We start from the raw sequence: 15,660 nt of genomic DNA, 5'->3' as shown, positions 1-15,660 counted from the left end.
TCAAATAGAGTGTATAGCTGGTAGGCTTCACAAAGTCTTTCATAGTAGTCCCCAGGGGACTCCCCTGGTTGCTGGGTGGCCAATGATATCTGGGTCATGTTCATGGGTTTATTAGCCCCTGCTCGAATTCTCCGGAGCAGGGATTCCTGGTATCAGTGGATGTGGGCCTGTCCTTTGTGTGTGGTGACCTTCCATGCTGGGCATTCTTTAGGCAAGGCAGCTCTAGCCCAAGCAGCAGGGTCAACGATTCCTGCTGGGGCATGCTTCTCTAGGTATTTCCAGACCTTCTTCATTACCCTCCTTCTCTCCTCTGTATTAAACAGGGTACAGAGTAGCTGTTGGCAGTCTTCCCAAGTTGGCTGGTGAGTCTGGAAGAGGGACTCCATCAGATCCACCATTGCCTGTGGCTTCTCAGAGTAGGACAGGGTGTTGCGTTTCTAGTTGAGCAGGTCAGTGGTGGAGAAAGGCTGATAACACATCATGGAACAGCCTGGCTGGACTGTTCCATCTTCATTTTGCCTCTTGGGTTCCACCTCTCCCATACCAGCATCTGGAGGGTGCTAGGACCGGGGTGGGATATAGTCTGGCTGCTGGCCCAGGTAAGAGTTAATCCCCAAGGCTCTGGGGCAGAGGAGAGATGGAAGGCAGAGGGGTATCAAGTCCCTGGGTGGCAGGAGTTGTAGACCTTGGTAGGCTATAGGGTGGGGGAAAGACAGGGTCATCTTCTGGGTCACCCGCAAACATTGGAGGAAAGCTGGGCTTCCATTTTTTCTTTGATTTTTGGATGAGATGGCTAGGATCCTGGTCTGGCCCTGTTTGCTATGGATGATTCGCACCCAAGGTCAGGGGTGGGGGGTTGGGACAATTTCCAGCCGCGAATTGATGTACGGGAATTGGTTGGGGTTCCCTGGACCCCGTGACTACCAGCCAGACTCCTCGGGTTATTTGGACATCCAACGTCCCTTCTGAGGGCACCGCTACATTAAAACGGGCCATTCTAATCCACATAGGGTCCTTAACTTCCCTGGTGTCATCTTCATTCCGTCATCACCTGAGAACCTCTTTTTGAAATTTTTGAGCATAGTCTTGATACTGTGGGCTTACTCTGTTTTGATACCACTTCTGAGTCTCTCTTTGTCCGGTGGTGCAAAGACAGACAAAGGAGGTTGTCTCCTCAAATGAGGAGACCACTCAGATGCTCAACTTGCCACCTCTTGAAGGCTTAGCCATAGTGGACTCAGTTTTGTGACTTATGATCTGACACCTCCCTGGGCCACCTCACCTTTCACCATGACACAGGAGAGCCCAGACTCCATAGACTTTAGGGACCTTAAGGGTGCCCGCCCATGGAGCCACAAAATCGAACTCCACAGGCAAGCCAGATGGAGTCACACACTTGCACTCACGTACACACCAAAGGTTATTACATTCCCTTCCACAGAATTCCTACCTGTGAGACCTCTGAGGTCCCCCTTTCACCCCTATGGATGGGCCTGACTGAATTGGGGCCCCATACCTTACCAGATCTGACATCGGATCCTGGCCCTCACATGCCAAGTCTCTTAGAGTCCAGTGGAAATGACAGAGCGGGATCTGACAGAATCAATCGGGTTTAGAAGCTGCTGGGTTTGGAAGGCAGAGGCACCCTTTTCCTCTGCAATTTCCCAATCCATCACCACCCCATCATTGTCCCAGACTAGTGGCAACAAGGGGCCAGCACGATTGGGTTTCCAGGTCAGGGAATCAAATATGCTACAGAACCAGGTTGGATCACTGAGGGAAGAACCAAGAGGCACTCAGAGATCTGGGAGGATCGGGGGTTTATTTACATCCATGGGCTCAAGGGAGACAGTCTCTCCAGAGTCTGAGTCCTGAGCGTATACATGGGGAACAATTTATAGTCTGCTACTTCCACATCAGTGGCAATTTGGTGCACCTGGCAAGCAAGGCAGGAAGAAGAACCTGGAAAGACAGTCTTCAGGAGGGGACTGGAATTCCCTATCAGTCCTGTTGGCCATCTTATAACATAATTTTTCCCTATCAAGGTCAGGGTTTGTTTTTTTTCCCCATCAGTACAAGTGCAATACCACTCTCCAGTAAAGAGAACAGGAAAATACTTCAAAGTTCCTTTTTTTTAACAAGAGCAGGTATGTGTTTTTAAAAAATCACAAAAACTAGTATTAAAAAAAGCAACTACAAGCCAAAGCACCTATATATATTTTGCCAGAGTTCTAAAGAAATAAGAAAATAAAATCTTGCAGCATATCAAAATCATGATTTATGTGGTTCATTCTATATTTGTAAGAAGAGGTGAATATTAGGAAGTCTATAAATATAAATCATAATATTAATAAGTAAAAAAAAGATCATCTCCATAATTGCAAGTAAGGCATTTAATAAAATTTGATAGCCATTATTGCTAAAAACCCACACTTACAAACAAAGCAAAACAAACAAAAGACAAAAGCCACTCTGAAAAATATTAGTAAAGTAGAATCAGATGAATAGATATAAACTGCCTTATTATGATCACTGTGTGTGTATGTATGAATAAAAAGCAATCAGCATCCTTAATGGTGAAATTTTAGGACTTCCATTAAGTCAGGATGAGACTATTAAAATATTATTTAATATTTTTCTGACAGATGCAGCTATGGAAGTAGAAGACAATCATCAATGTTCATCAGGTAGAAGAGAATAAATTAACTGTGAAGCATCTGGATAAAGGGCCATACTCAGTTTTGCAATGATGAAATAAGAGGAGATAGGTCTTTATGTGCTGATATGAAATCATCCATATAATAAGTAAAATAGCAAGATATAGAAGAATATTTAAAATAAGCTCCCACTTCTGTAAGGGAGATATGTGGATATGGGTATATATTTATACGTGCATGGACAATTTGGGGGTGATACGCATACATCTGCACACTGCACAGAACACTGCTTGCCCTGTTTGCTTTTGATGATGTAACCAAAATTATGGAATGCAAAGAAGGTTTACTTCTCATTGTATATCATGTATATGTTTTTCATTTTTATTAGCCAAATTATACATAATTTATCCTTTTAAAGGCATTGCTTAAAAATCCCTAAAAATAAATTCCTTAAATAACTTGGCTTTTAATATTTGTTTTACATGAAAAAAATCACATTTTTATGGCAGTCATACTACAAACTCCCTGCTCCATATTTATTCTATTTCACACCACACTTTGGGCCATACTTTTTTTTTTAAGTTTATTTTATTTATTTTAAGAAAAAGAAAGAGACAGAGCATGGGAGGGGCAGAAAGCGAGGGAGAGAGAAAATCCCAAGCAAGCTCTACATTATTAGTGAAGAGCCTGATGTGGGCTGGAACTCTTGAGCTGAAATCATGAGTCAGACACTTAACTGACTGAGCCACCCAGATGCCCTGGCTCATATTTTTTTAAGTTGTTATTTTAGAGTCGATTTTTTCTTGATTATTCTGACTATGGTTACTATAGTTTAAAATTAGTGCTACATCTCTTATCTACCATTTATTTGGAAAGACATTGAATCAAAAGTCTCAATAAACTAATATTTTATTTAAAAAAGTTACAAATTTGTTAATTTTAAATGTGTTAAATTTAACATAGACATTTAAGAATACTGATATTGAGTCTATTTACAAAATAAGGTGTGTAGATCATTGCTCTAAACTTTAGCATAAGTATGGCCTTTCATGGTATCTAATATCTTACTTCTGTTTCTATATTTAGCCCATGGCAAAACTCTGGTTTCATTATGGAACACAGACACTGAAAACAAAGTAGATTTGTTTTCAGTAGAATTTCATTTAATGCAAAACTTTTAAACTGGAACTTCCTTTTGAATGATTTAAGGAAGAATTGTGGTTTTGATGAGATCAAGAAGCAGATATGGTAACCAAACAAATGAGGTATTTAAAACTAAAATACAGTGAATAATTGAATATTACCTATTGAAATTAACACGGATTATTCTTCAGATTGAATGGACAAAATAGTGTCTGTTCAGAAACCATTTAGGTGGTTCAGGCCCAAAGTGAGTTTTTAAGCATGAAGAATCCAAATTGGTTTAACTGCATAGAGAAAATATCAACTTTTTACTCTGAGTATATTTTTGCATGGGTCTTAAGAAAATTGTTTAACATTTATTTATTTTTGAGAGAGAGAGAGAGAGAGAGAGAGTTCGAGCAGGAGAGGGACAGAGAGAAAGACACAGAATCCGAAGTATGCTCCAGGCTGTCAGCACAGAGCCGGATTCGGGGCTCGAACCCACGAACTGTGAGATCACTACCTGAACCAAAGTCAGACGCTTAACAGACTGAGACACCCAGGCGCCCCTACATGGCTTTATATGCCTTTCATTTCTTCACGAGGAAGCAGTAACAGTGGTGACAATATTTCTAAGACAATTTATTCTGAATTCAACATAAGACAAGTGAGGCTTTCACCTTGAACGTAGACAAACTGAGGTTAAGCAAAGGGGGATTTTAGTACCGTTCTGATTATGAGATTAGGATGCATCACAGTGATGGAAGCTTTGTCATTAAACTTTTCTTCAATTGACTATGATTTTCAAGTCTACTAATATGCATGTCAATGGCATTAAATAGAGAACCTAGTTCCAATAATTTTCAGTAATGGGAAATGTTCTTACCATAATGATAATTGGTATCTTGGGCTCTGAAACAACAAATTATTTCTTCATTGATTTTGGCTTCTCTAACCTCTCATTGATTCTTACTCTTATTTTCATTTTCTAGGATACAGATTCAGTCATTTAAGTAAACTGTAGGTCAGGAAAGTTTTATTGTTGTTGTTTTTTGGCCTATTTTTCTTGTTTTGTTTTTAATAGTGACATAGTTTAATATGACCAGCCAATAACCTAACATTATTAATTTTATTATTTGTATCATTTATGTGCCTATGCTACTAGAAATTTTTCAAATATTATAATTTTCACAAACTAATAATAGAACATTACACAAAAATTCTTTGCAAAGTTGCATATTAATATATTTGTATTTTTCACTAATCTGTTTTAGTAACTAATTTTCAGTACTAGAAAATATTAATATCACTAATAAATATTTCCTTATATAATCATTTTTGACCATTGCTCCAATGTCATCTTTCCTCTTTGTGTGACTGACATAAAATAAATCTGTTTTTTTCTGAAATCTAAAGTCTTACCAATCTGCTTTTTGTGTGACATTCTAATAGCACATGATACATTAATTGCTCTATTAAGAAGCCTGTTTATTAAATAAATAAAATAGTTGATAATAAAAATGAAATAGGAAACATCCCATCTCCATGAGTCTATTCAGATAAGAATGAATGAAATAAAGAATAATTATTCTTGTAATTTGTTAAATATAAAATAATACTATAATTTATTTAGGTCTAATATATGTGTCCATTCATTGTGCACATAACTATGAGTGTAAGTTAAACTTTTGACTCCTCCAATTTGTGAAAAATAAATAAAACAATGGGAAATACAAGGGTAAGTATAAGCCCCCAAAGTCTCAGATAGTCTTGGGCCAAGGAGATGTGAACATCATTTCTTTAGTGGTTTTTAGTGAGTTTCCCCACAGATTTTTACAGTTAAAAGGTGAGAAATAGGTAAAAAAAAAAAAACCTCAAAATTTTGTTTTGTTTTGCTTTTTTTAAGTAACTGCTTCTTAATGAGGTCACCAAAAAAAAAAATATTTAGAATGTGGGACTTGTTGAAAACATAGTTGCTAGAAATCTAGCAGCAAATTCAAATTCATTGTCTATCACATATGGCTTAGGAACTTGCATTTGAACTAGTACCACATTTGATTCTGATGTAGATGTTAGAGCAACACTAGCTTCGGGATATTTTCTAATTTATCACATTCAGTAGTTGAACTTTTAAGTTGCCCAAAGAAAAAGGGGCACAGGAGACTTACTCTTATGAAACGGATTTAAAACAAACAAACTGATAAATATAATAATTACTGCTTAATAACAAGAAACAACTTCTAAACAAGCTAGACTGTGTTGTCTTTACAGGATCTTGTGTGTGTGTGTGTGTGTGTGTGTGTGTGTGTGTGTGACTGTCCTTTTGAAAACATTATTCTGTGATAGGTTAGCTACATGAAGAAATTTAATTGTTGAATTTTATTGATCATATATCTGATATATGAAGTTAACTTGATCTTTTCTTGCTCACTAACCTCTGGAGGACCTTATTACTTGTCTGTATACAGCCTAAATTCCATGTATCCCTTTACTTATGTATCCATTCATTAATGTACACATTCATTCACTCAACAATAGCAAACTATCATTTATGTGTAATACACTGCGATTTGGTATGAAACTACGATGATTATTAAATTTGGACTACTTTTAAGGAGTTTAACATTTAAGCTGGGAAAATCTCCAATACATGATAGAAAAAGACTCAGTGCCATAATTCAGATATGGATCAAGTGCAAAGTAGGTTAATTTAGCACCATTTGATAGAGATTTTGAAACTCAGAGAGATCAAGCTACTTGTTTATGTTCATATAAATGGCATAGTGTAGAATCTAATCCGCAACTATCTCAATACAGATTCTGCCATCACAACACCATAAATGAGATTGTAGGACAAAGTATTCAAATAAGAGAATGAGTAACAGCATTGTTCTTTTATGTTTTGTTTCATTAAAATGTATTTTTTATCAAGTTTACTGTATGCCAGTTTGCATGTGTCTCTGTGTGTGTAGGTATGCAATGAAGCAAAATAATAAAACAAAATCAATGCACTAAACTGGAAATTTAAAATGTAGAAAATTATAGTTCCAATATTTCTCATTTTCCCTGACTTAGTCTCATACCTATGACTACTTTCCTTGAAGTAGCTACTTTGTGTAATTTTATGTTTATACTTTTCTTGCTTTTTTGTTAGCAATTTTACCATAAATGCATGTATCCACTTATTCCTCTTATGTTTCTCTGACATTTATTTATTTTGTAATTAAGCATTATCTTTGTCAGAGATAGCTGGGTTGATGCACATAGCTATATTCATAGATTGAAGTATAATATACACTGCATGAATGTATTATATTTTATATATTCAATATATTGAGATGTTCACTTTTGTTATGTCAGGATTTTTTATTACCTAAATGCTTCTATGAACATCTTGTCTTACATAGACAAACTCTCTCTCTCTCTCTCTTTTTTTTTTTTTTTCGTAAGTAACCTGCACACCCAGTGCGGAGCCCAATGCGAGGCTTGAACTTATCACCCTGAGATCAACACCTGAACTGAGATCAAGAGTGGGACGCTTAATCATCTGAACCACCCAGGCACCCCTAAACTCTCTTTTCTAAAAGTTTCTTTCTTAAATGGGGTTTTCAGGTGGAGTTGACCAGATAAAATTAATTAACTTTCTAAGTTGTATCAATATACTCTTTTATGAGTCAATTATATATGTTCAACATGTTTTACTTTAGTTCTCTTTAGCATTCTCATTTCATTAGCAAGGCTGAGAATTTTTCATCATAAGTTTACTGACAATTTTCTATTCTTATTCTGTTATGCCATAAAAACATTTTATATTTTACTATTGATTTATCATTTTTTAAAATTAGCTATAGGGTTTTAAAATATATTCTGGGTACTAATAACTTGTCACTTATGTAAGTGGGAAGCTTCCATTTTGTGTTTTGTACTTTTCCTTTCTTTATGGTAGCCTCTGGGGAACCATTATAACTTTCAATGTTGCTAACCTCTTACAACTTACCTATTTCTTTTTAAGATTTTTCATTCATTGTAGTTGAAGAACTCCTCTATACAAAATTAATAAAGATATTTTCCTGTATTATCATTTAAAAACATTTAGTGTCTTGTCTTTCACATGTAAATCTTTATTTATGCTGGATTGATTTTTTGTGTGATGCAAGGATTTGATTTCTTATTCTTTCATATGGATAATCACAGTTTGCTGAAACGTCCCTCATCTCCCCACTAGTCTTCAATGTCAATTCTGTTGTGGCTCATGTTTTCGTATATGAGTGTCTATCAGTTTCCTATCAGTTTCATTGGATGATTTACCAATTCCACAGTGTTTCTTTTAATGTAGTTGATATGAGTTAGAATAATTTTCCACACATATTCGATTTCTCCAAGAATGTCTCAGATATTATTTACTCTCAGCTGCATTCAAATCAACTATTCAAAATATATACAAAACCCGAGTGAAGTTTTGAGTGAATTGAAAAAGACGCATCTTCATAATCTTGAGTGTTCATAAAACAGTGTAATTTTTCACCAATTTTAGGAATTCCATTTGTTTGTAGTCTTGTGACCCATAGGAAACCCTGGATGTGACTGTGCCTTACTTCCAAGGTGAGGTAGGCTATAAAAGTCATTGCAGCCCCTGCCTTGGTCTCTGGATTGTTTACTGTTGGAGTAGCCAGCTGCCATGCATGAGGATGCTCAAGCAACACAGCAGAGTCACCCACTGGAAGGGAGTAAACATGTCATCAATGTGAATAAAGCATCTTGGAAATAAATTTTTCTTAAGATGTAGCCCCAGCAAACATCTGACTGCAACCTCATGAGAGAACCTGAGTCAGATATGCCCAACTGAACCACCCCTGAATCCACGACACAGAACATGGTAAAAAGTAATAAATCATTACTGTTGTTTTAGCTTGTTAAATTTTGCAGTGGTTAGTAAGGTAGCAACAGATAAGTAATATAGTAATATAATACAAATAATATAGTATTATAATTGATAAGTTTAAGTATTATATTATATGGTCAGTATTTGTGTAGATTTATCCACGTTTATCATTCTGTGCAGCTCTTTGTCTTCTCAGTCTTTCCTTTTGGGAAAACGTTTTTGACTTTTATGCTTATTGAAGAATATGTTTCAGAAGTGATATAAATGAGTTTCTGTGTTTTAAGTTCTTTTTCTGCCCTAGTGTGTCTAAAATTGTATCGTTTTCCCCTTATATTTGACAGTATGTTTGTTGGGTTACCATTTCAATTTACCAGTGAATTTCTGATTACATTTTGGAAACACCATCAATACAGATCTAATTTACATTAAGTTAAAGAGTTTTGTTTTTTTTCCCTCAGAATCTTAAAATAGAGTGAATTACAGCTTCAAACTAATGAGTGATTCAAACTATTTTCAAATTCTTTTTTAAAAGATTTTTAATGTAAGTACATTTTTTTAATGTTTACTTATTTATTATAAGAGGGAGAGAGGAGCATGAGAGAGAAAGGGAGAGAGAGAATCGCAAGCAGGCACCACAATGTCAGTGCAGAGTGCCATTCAGGGTTTGATCTCATGACCATGAGATCATGACCTGAGCTGAAATTCAGAGTCTGATATTTAATCGACGTAGCCACCCAGGAACCCCTATTATTAAAATTCTTAAAAGAAACTTTTATAATTCTTCTCCTAACCATTCAGAGTCACATATGACACAATTTTTTTTTAATCTCTCTTCTGGTTAGTGATTTATTATTATCATTTTTGCTTGTTTCTCTTTTGTTTAGGTGAGTAAACATCCGATCTTTGACCACCTCCTTAGTCTAAGATCAGATGTTTTGTCTTGTGTAAACCCAGGACTTTTCTTTAGTAAGCCTTAGGTTCAGGAGATCATTAAAACTGAAGCTATGTTCTTGGTTAAGTATTACTAACTCTGGTGCCCACTGACTTTTCTAGTCTTCTGGCTTTAGAAGAGTTATTTTCTTGTCAGCTTATTCACACATTTAAGGGAATTGTCAAAATATTTGTTCTGACATTTTTATATGTTTTGTAACAGGTACATTTTAGAATATCTGATTTGTAATATTACCATAACAGCAGTCCTTGACATTGAAAATTTTAAGGTGATGTTTTCTAAAATTCAACCTTGTAACACTGCAGAAGATGACATGGAAAAACAAACAACAAACAAAAATTAGATTCAGGGATTTCAACAGGAAAAATTTAAAAAATATAATGATAGCAAAAACTTAGATATGATACATTGTGGCTCAGATAGATGGATAGATAGTAAGTGCAGAATAGTTTTTAAAAAGTTTTGTAATGAAGGCCAGAAGGAGAAAAAGAAGAGAACATGAATAAAATAATATGAGGAGGTTTGAACTTCTAGAAGCTTCTGGTAGATGTTTTCTATCTTCTCCATAAACTGCAAGAAGGGAATCTGTAGAGGTTTAAAGTAGTGGAGTTGAGGAAATGTGGCAGGTTTGTCCAGTTTTCATAATAATTGTTTTAGGGAACTAACAAAAGAGTAATTCAAAATCCAGAGTGCTTCCCAAGGCTTAGTCAAAGTTGCTTAAAATAAATTTGTTGTTGATCCTTTTAGGTCATTTTGTGTATTTTTTTCCTGTATATAATTCAGTAGCCAATGTGAAAGAGTACAATCAGGAAATGATGATAACACACAAATACTTTTATATCTAGAAATTATCAAGGCAAGCATGCCAAAGATAAAGGTAAAGAAAAAATTAAAATCACATGCTAATTAATAAATTAGACAAGCTAAATTTAAGAATAATTTATTCACAATAAAAGAGCCTTGTGCCCACATTTATGGCCTGCCTAAGAGAATGATATAATGGTCTAAATAATGAGTTTGAGAAATAGAGCTTTTCATATAGTTTATTATAGTATAATAATATCCTATCATCCTACTTTCAAAACTAGAGGTATTGAAAACTCTTATAAAAATACAAACTAATTTGTGTCATAAAATAAGATAAAGTCAACCTTTCACATTGGTTATCATGATTGAAAGTCATGAAAGAGGGACAAAAAGAATCCAGAGAAAGAGAACTCCCTTACATGGCAGAAGTTTACCTTGTTTCATAGATTGCTGGTATGGTAATTTTGGATAAAAAATAATGTTTTCCAATAAGAAGAATTACATGAAAACGTATTTTACATTGTAATCATAGATGGCTGATCACAAAAAACTTGTAGCAACATTTGCGCAAAAAATAATAAACATTTCCTCACACTAATGTTGAATCTTATTTACTCGTGGGTGGTAAGGAATATTTATTTTTCATATTGTGTTTTACATTCTTTCCAATGCATCTTTGAAGACCTAAAAATAAAACACGAAATTCATCTCCCTACACCTAATGTGGGCTTCAGGTGGAACTAGACCTTTTTTGATTAAGCAGAAGCAAAGCAGCATGAGGGTTCTAGCAGGATAAGATTTAGATATGGCCTCAAGTGAAGAGTTCTTGTCTCCAGAAATTGAAAATAAGTGACCAAGTTATTGACTAAACGAGAAGCTGTGCAGAAGTTTGAAGACTAAACATCAGTTAGTTAAGAATAATAAAAATTCCTGAAAGTACCAGAGTTATGGATCTGGATAAGGCTGTGGAGTCAGGGGCCAAACACTTGTGAAAATGATTAGATACTTAAAGCAAGTGAAGAAATAGGGTGATTCTTGAGTGATAATTATCTTGCTTCAATGACTTAATTTTGTAATCTCAGAAAGCCATATTATAAGGGAGTTAACATATTCAGTTTAACTGATCCAAAAGCACTGGATGTAGCTTTACTTGAGCATTTGGTAGACCCTCAGTTTTTTTTTTTTTCTTTTAATGATATTCCAGTGACACAAATCCTGATTCAATAAAATTTCTTTTCATCCCTGATATTGTATTCAAAGAAGGAATTGAACCCCAGCCTAAATATTTTGATGAGCAAATGCAATAATAATTACTATTGCAAGAGGAAAATCATCACTAAATAAATGCCTCTAGTGTAGTCCAGGTCTTATTTTGGCTTTCATTATTTCTTTGTTTCCATTTCAGAATATCCTAAAAATCTTCCTATGGCTGCAAGTATTGATTCTTCTGAGGTCATGCAAAGAATATGAGATATAGATTGTCAAACTTACTAGCATTTTTTCATTAAGGCCTTTGAAATTAATGGCAAAGCCTTGATTTGGAATCCATGTTTGATCAAGAAATGTAAAGATGAGGGTAATTAAACTTACAAATCTTTCTCTCACCTATTGGCAAAAAAGGTCTTTTCCAACTATATGAGACCTTTCTGTTATCTCCTGGATGTGTGCCAGGAATATTCTCTAATGCAATTGCAGTTTAAATCAGTTATGCAATGTTGATTGGAAATGCAAGAATTCATTACTATTTGTTGTTGATATTGTTGGCAGAGGTGGTGGTGCCTGATTATAAAATATTTGGGAAAAAAACACAGGATTTGATTTTGTTATTATTAATTTTCTAAAGATTTAAATATTATTGCATATGTTATTTCTTTACAAGATGAAAGTAAAGGCTAGTTCAAAAATTATAGTATACTTCTAAGAAAAATCCAGTATATTCTTACCACATTTAGTTAACTCAAGAAGCACCAGGTGTTATGTATGTATACACTTATATATGCTCTATGTATAGCCTAATGATTCCTGACATAAATAAATTGAACATAGCCTAAAGGGCTTTAATAAACATCTTCCTTCTTTCATATTCTTCTATATAAGTGTAGGAAACATACAGATGTCATAAGGATTAAGTACAAAATATTCCAGATGGCTAACATAATTTTTACAATCTATAATTTCCAATTTATATAAACAGAATAACATTAAGCTCAAATTAAAACAGCAAACAATTTAATTGATCAATGGGCCCATACAACATATGTTCCACTGTTTTCTATTTTTTTAAGGCACCTGAAGAATCAGAAATGCTAAACAAAGATATCAGTATATCAGTATCCTTTAAACTCTCACATTTCAGATATTTAATGCTCTTATTTATTTCATATATGTTTTGCTGTGGAAAGATATATGCATACCGTTAGTGAAATCACTCATGCTGCAAACACCAATTGTGCTCCACTGGAACTCAGAAATTATTTCACAATGTTACACAACTTAAGTTAGAGAGCCATTTTAATGTGGAAAGATAATATTACAATTAATAGATTCACGAGAGAAGAGATATGATAAGATATGAAGAGATATAAACAAATCTTTTATTCTTATATTATTCTATGGACATGTCAGGGCCTGAGCCATTGCTAGATAAAGCAAATGGTTTTGTTTTATGTGTTCCTATTCTCCCACTGGTTTTCTGTGTCATAAGGTAAACATAGAAACAAACTTTCAGTAGGAGAAAAATTCACACTCTGGTACCAAGAAGTTTAAATATGGATGACAGCTACTAATAAGAGTTGTCTAAAAATGTCGACTTCCAAATATTTAGAGACATTGAGCCCAAAGGTCAGATTCATTCTCTCCTACTGGCATGATGGAAACCATAACTCGCCTGGAAATCTGAGCTTTATACAACCCCTTCAGTAAGCAGAAAATACCCAAGATTTCTTTTCAAATAATTTTACTCATTTTTTTATAATAATTATCATAGGAGACATTTTCCTCTTTCCCCTTTATAAAAGCTTCTAACAAAAGACAAAGGAATGGTTCACCCAGAGGTAAGTGGAATATTGATTAATCGCATTCATATATAAGCAACAAAAATATACTGGAATACAAGTCCTAACATCTGGATGGAAATGAATATATATTATACATATTTTTTCAAGCAATTTGTTCTTGACTCTTAAGTGCATGCTACATAGATTTTGTTGAATCTCCAGCAAAAATAAAAGCCTCAGATTTCAAGGAAAAGAATTCAAATGTAAGGCAGAAAAAATTATTTGAAAAGCCCATTGTTCTGTTTGAACTAAAAGAATCAAGAAAAATATTTCATTAACATATCCCTTGCTCCCTTAAAATAAATACAATAACAAACAAAAACTCACCAGCTCAAAACTCAATGCTCATTCAAGCCTGCTCTTTTGAAGACATTTCTAGTATATACCAGCTTTTAAACAGTGAATCTCAGTTGAAGCATAAATTCTTGGTTTGATTAAAAAATGCTCACAGTTCCTGTTTGGCAAGAGTTCTATTTACCTCTGGCTGATACCACATTCTGTCATTCCAGGAATTCCCATTAATACTGAATTAAAGCATTTAGTTTTAATTTTGTGTGAGGGCCTTCTATTATTGCAGTTGTGTTTCACGCAGCTAACTTATCAAAGAGTCTTAATGTGTTAATAAATGATCATTACAGTGAAAAATACAGTTTACAATTCCTTGAGGTTGGAAAAGTGAGATCCAAGAGAGAAAGATGACCAATGATAATGTGGTGATTAAGAAGACACAGTTATATTACTACTGTCTCTTGTGAGCAAGCTAGGGTTTTTTCCCAAATCTTTCCTCCTAGTTAAACTATACAAAAATAATTATATATTTTTTACTTTCTCTCTCTTTCTCTTACCCATGTCTGGTTGTATGCACACAAATATCACACACACATTTATACATGCACACATGCTACATATGAATACATTTCACATACTGAGAGAAAAGAGAGATTAAAAACCAATCTCTATAATTCCTTAATAACAATCTTTGGTTTCTTTGGGAATTAGCTACAGTATTTTGTCAATTTAAAAAGTAGAATTTTTGGAGATCTGCTGGCTGCGCCAGAAGTGACCCGCCCGCTGCTAGGGTGAGGAAGCGAAAGATGGTGGCATAGGAGGACACTGGGCTCACTGCGCGTCCTGCTGATCACTTAGATTCCACATACACCTGCCTAAATAACCCAGAAAACCACCAGAAGACTAGCAGAACGGAGTCTCCAGAGCCAAGCACAGACAAGAGGCCCAGAGAAGAGGGTAGGAAGGGCAGAGAGGCTGTGTGCACTCCACTGACTGGCGGGAAGGAGCTGGGGTGGAGGGGCAGCCTGCCGGCCAAGCAGAGCCCCCAGGTCTGGCTTGCAAAAGCAGAGGGGCCAGACGGAGTGTGTTCCAACAGCAAGCGTGACTTAGCATCTGGGAGGTTATAAGTTAACAGCTCTGCTTGGAAAGCGGGAAGGCTGGAGGACAAAGGGAGGGATAGTTGCTGAGCCCCGGAACACAGAGCTCAGTTTGGCGGGGAACAAAGGCGCTAGCCGGCGCCATCTCCCTCGCCCATCCCCCAGCCAAAATCCCAAAGGGAACCAGTTCCTGCCAGGGAACTTGCTTGTTCCACTCAAACACCCAACGCTGTGCTTCTGCGGAGCCACCCCTCCAGCAGGGGGTCTGACTCTCTCCCGCTGCCACAGGGCCCCTCCTGAAATGGATCACCTAAGGAGAAGGGAGCTAAGCCTGCCCCTCCTGCCCCCGTGCACCTTGCCTACCCACCCCAGCTAATATGCCAGATCCCCAGCACCACAAGCCTGGCAGTGCGCAAGTAGCCCAGACGGGCCACACCACCCCACAGTGAATCCCACCCCTAGGAGTGGGGAAGAGAAGGCACACACCAGTCTGACTGTGGGCCCAGTGGTGGGCTGGGGGCAGACATCAGGTCTGACAGTGGCCCTGTCCACCAACTCCAGTTATACACCACAGCACAGGGAAAGTGCCCTGCAGGTCCTCACCACTCCAGGGACTATCCAAAATGACCAAACGGAAGAATTCCCCTCAAAAGAATCTCCAGGAAATAACAAAAGCTAATGAACTAATGAAAAAGCATTTAAATAATATAACAGAAAGTGAATTTAGAATAATAGTCATAAAATTAATCACTGGGCTTGAAAACAGAATAGAGGACAGCAGAGAATCTCTTGCTACAGA

The 15,660-nt window shown here is 36.0% G+C and overlaps 1 long non-coding RNA gene across 1 annotated transcript in view; it reads left to right on the top strand.

Annotated features, from left to right (window-relative positions):
* The window catches only part of LOC147576838 (uncharacterized), a 31,831-nt gene extending 24,282 nt beyond the window's left edge, over positions 1 to 7,549 (top strand). The window contains exons 2-3 of the long non-coding RNA XR_015241467.1: positions 2,646 to 2,687; positions 7,230 to 7,549. This is a non-coding gene — a long non-coding RNA (uncharacterized LOC147576838). The remainder of the gene's footprint in view (positions 1 to 2,645; positions 2,688 to 7,229) is intronic.
* Positions 7,550 to 15,660: the final 8,111 nt, after the last annotated feature.

Source organism: Puma concolor, chromosome D1, assembly GCF_028749965.1.
Source record: "Puma concolor isolate L17-30 chromosome D1, mPumCon1.1.hap2, whole genome shotgun sequence".
NCBI lineage: Eukaryota > Metazoa > Chordata > Mammalia > Carnivora > Felidae > Puma > Puma concolor.
Note: the sequence above shows the minus strand (reverse complement) of the source record. Positions and strands in the feature narration are given on the sequence as shown.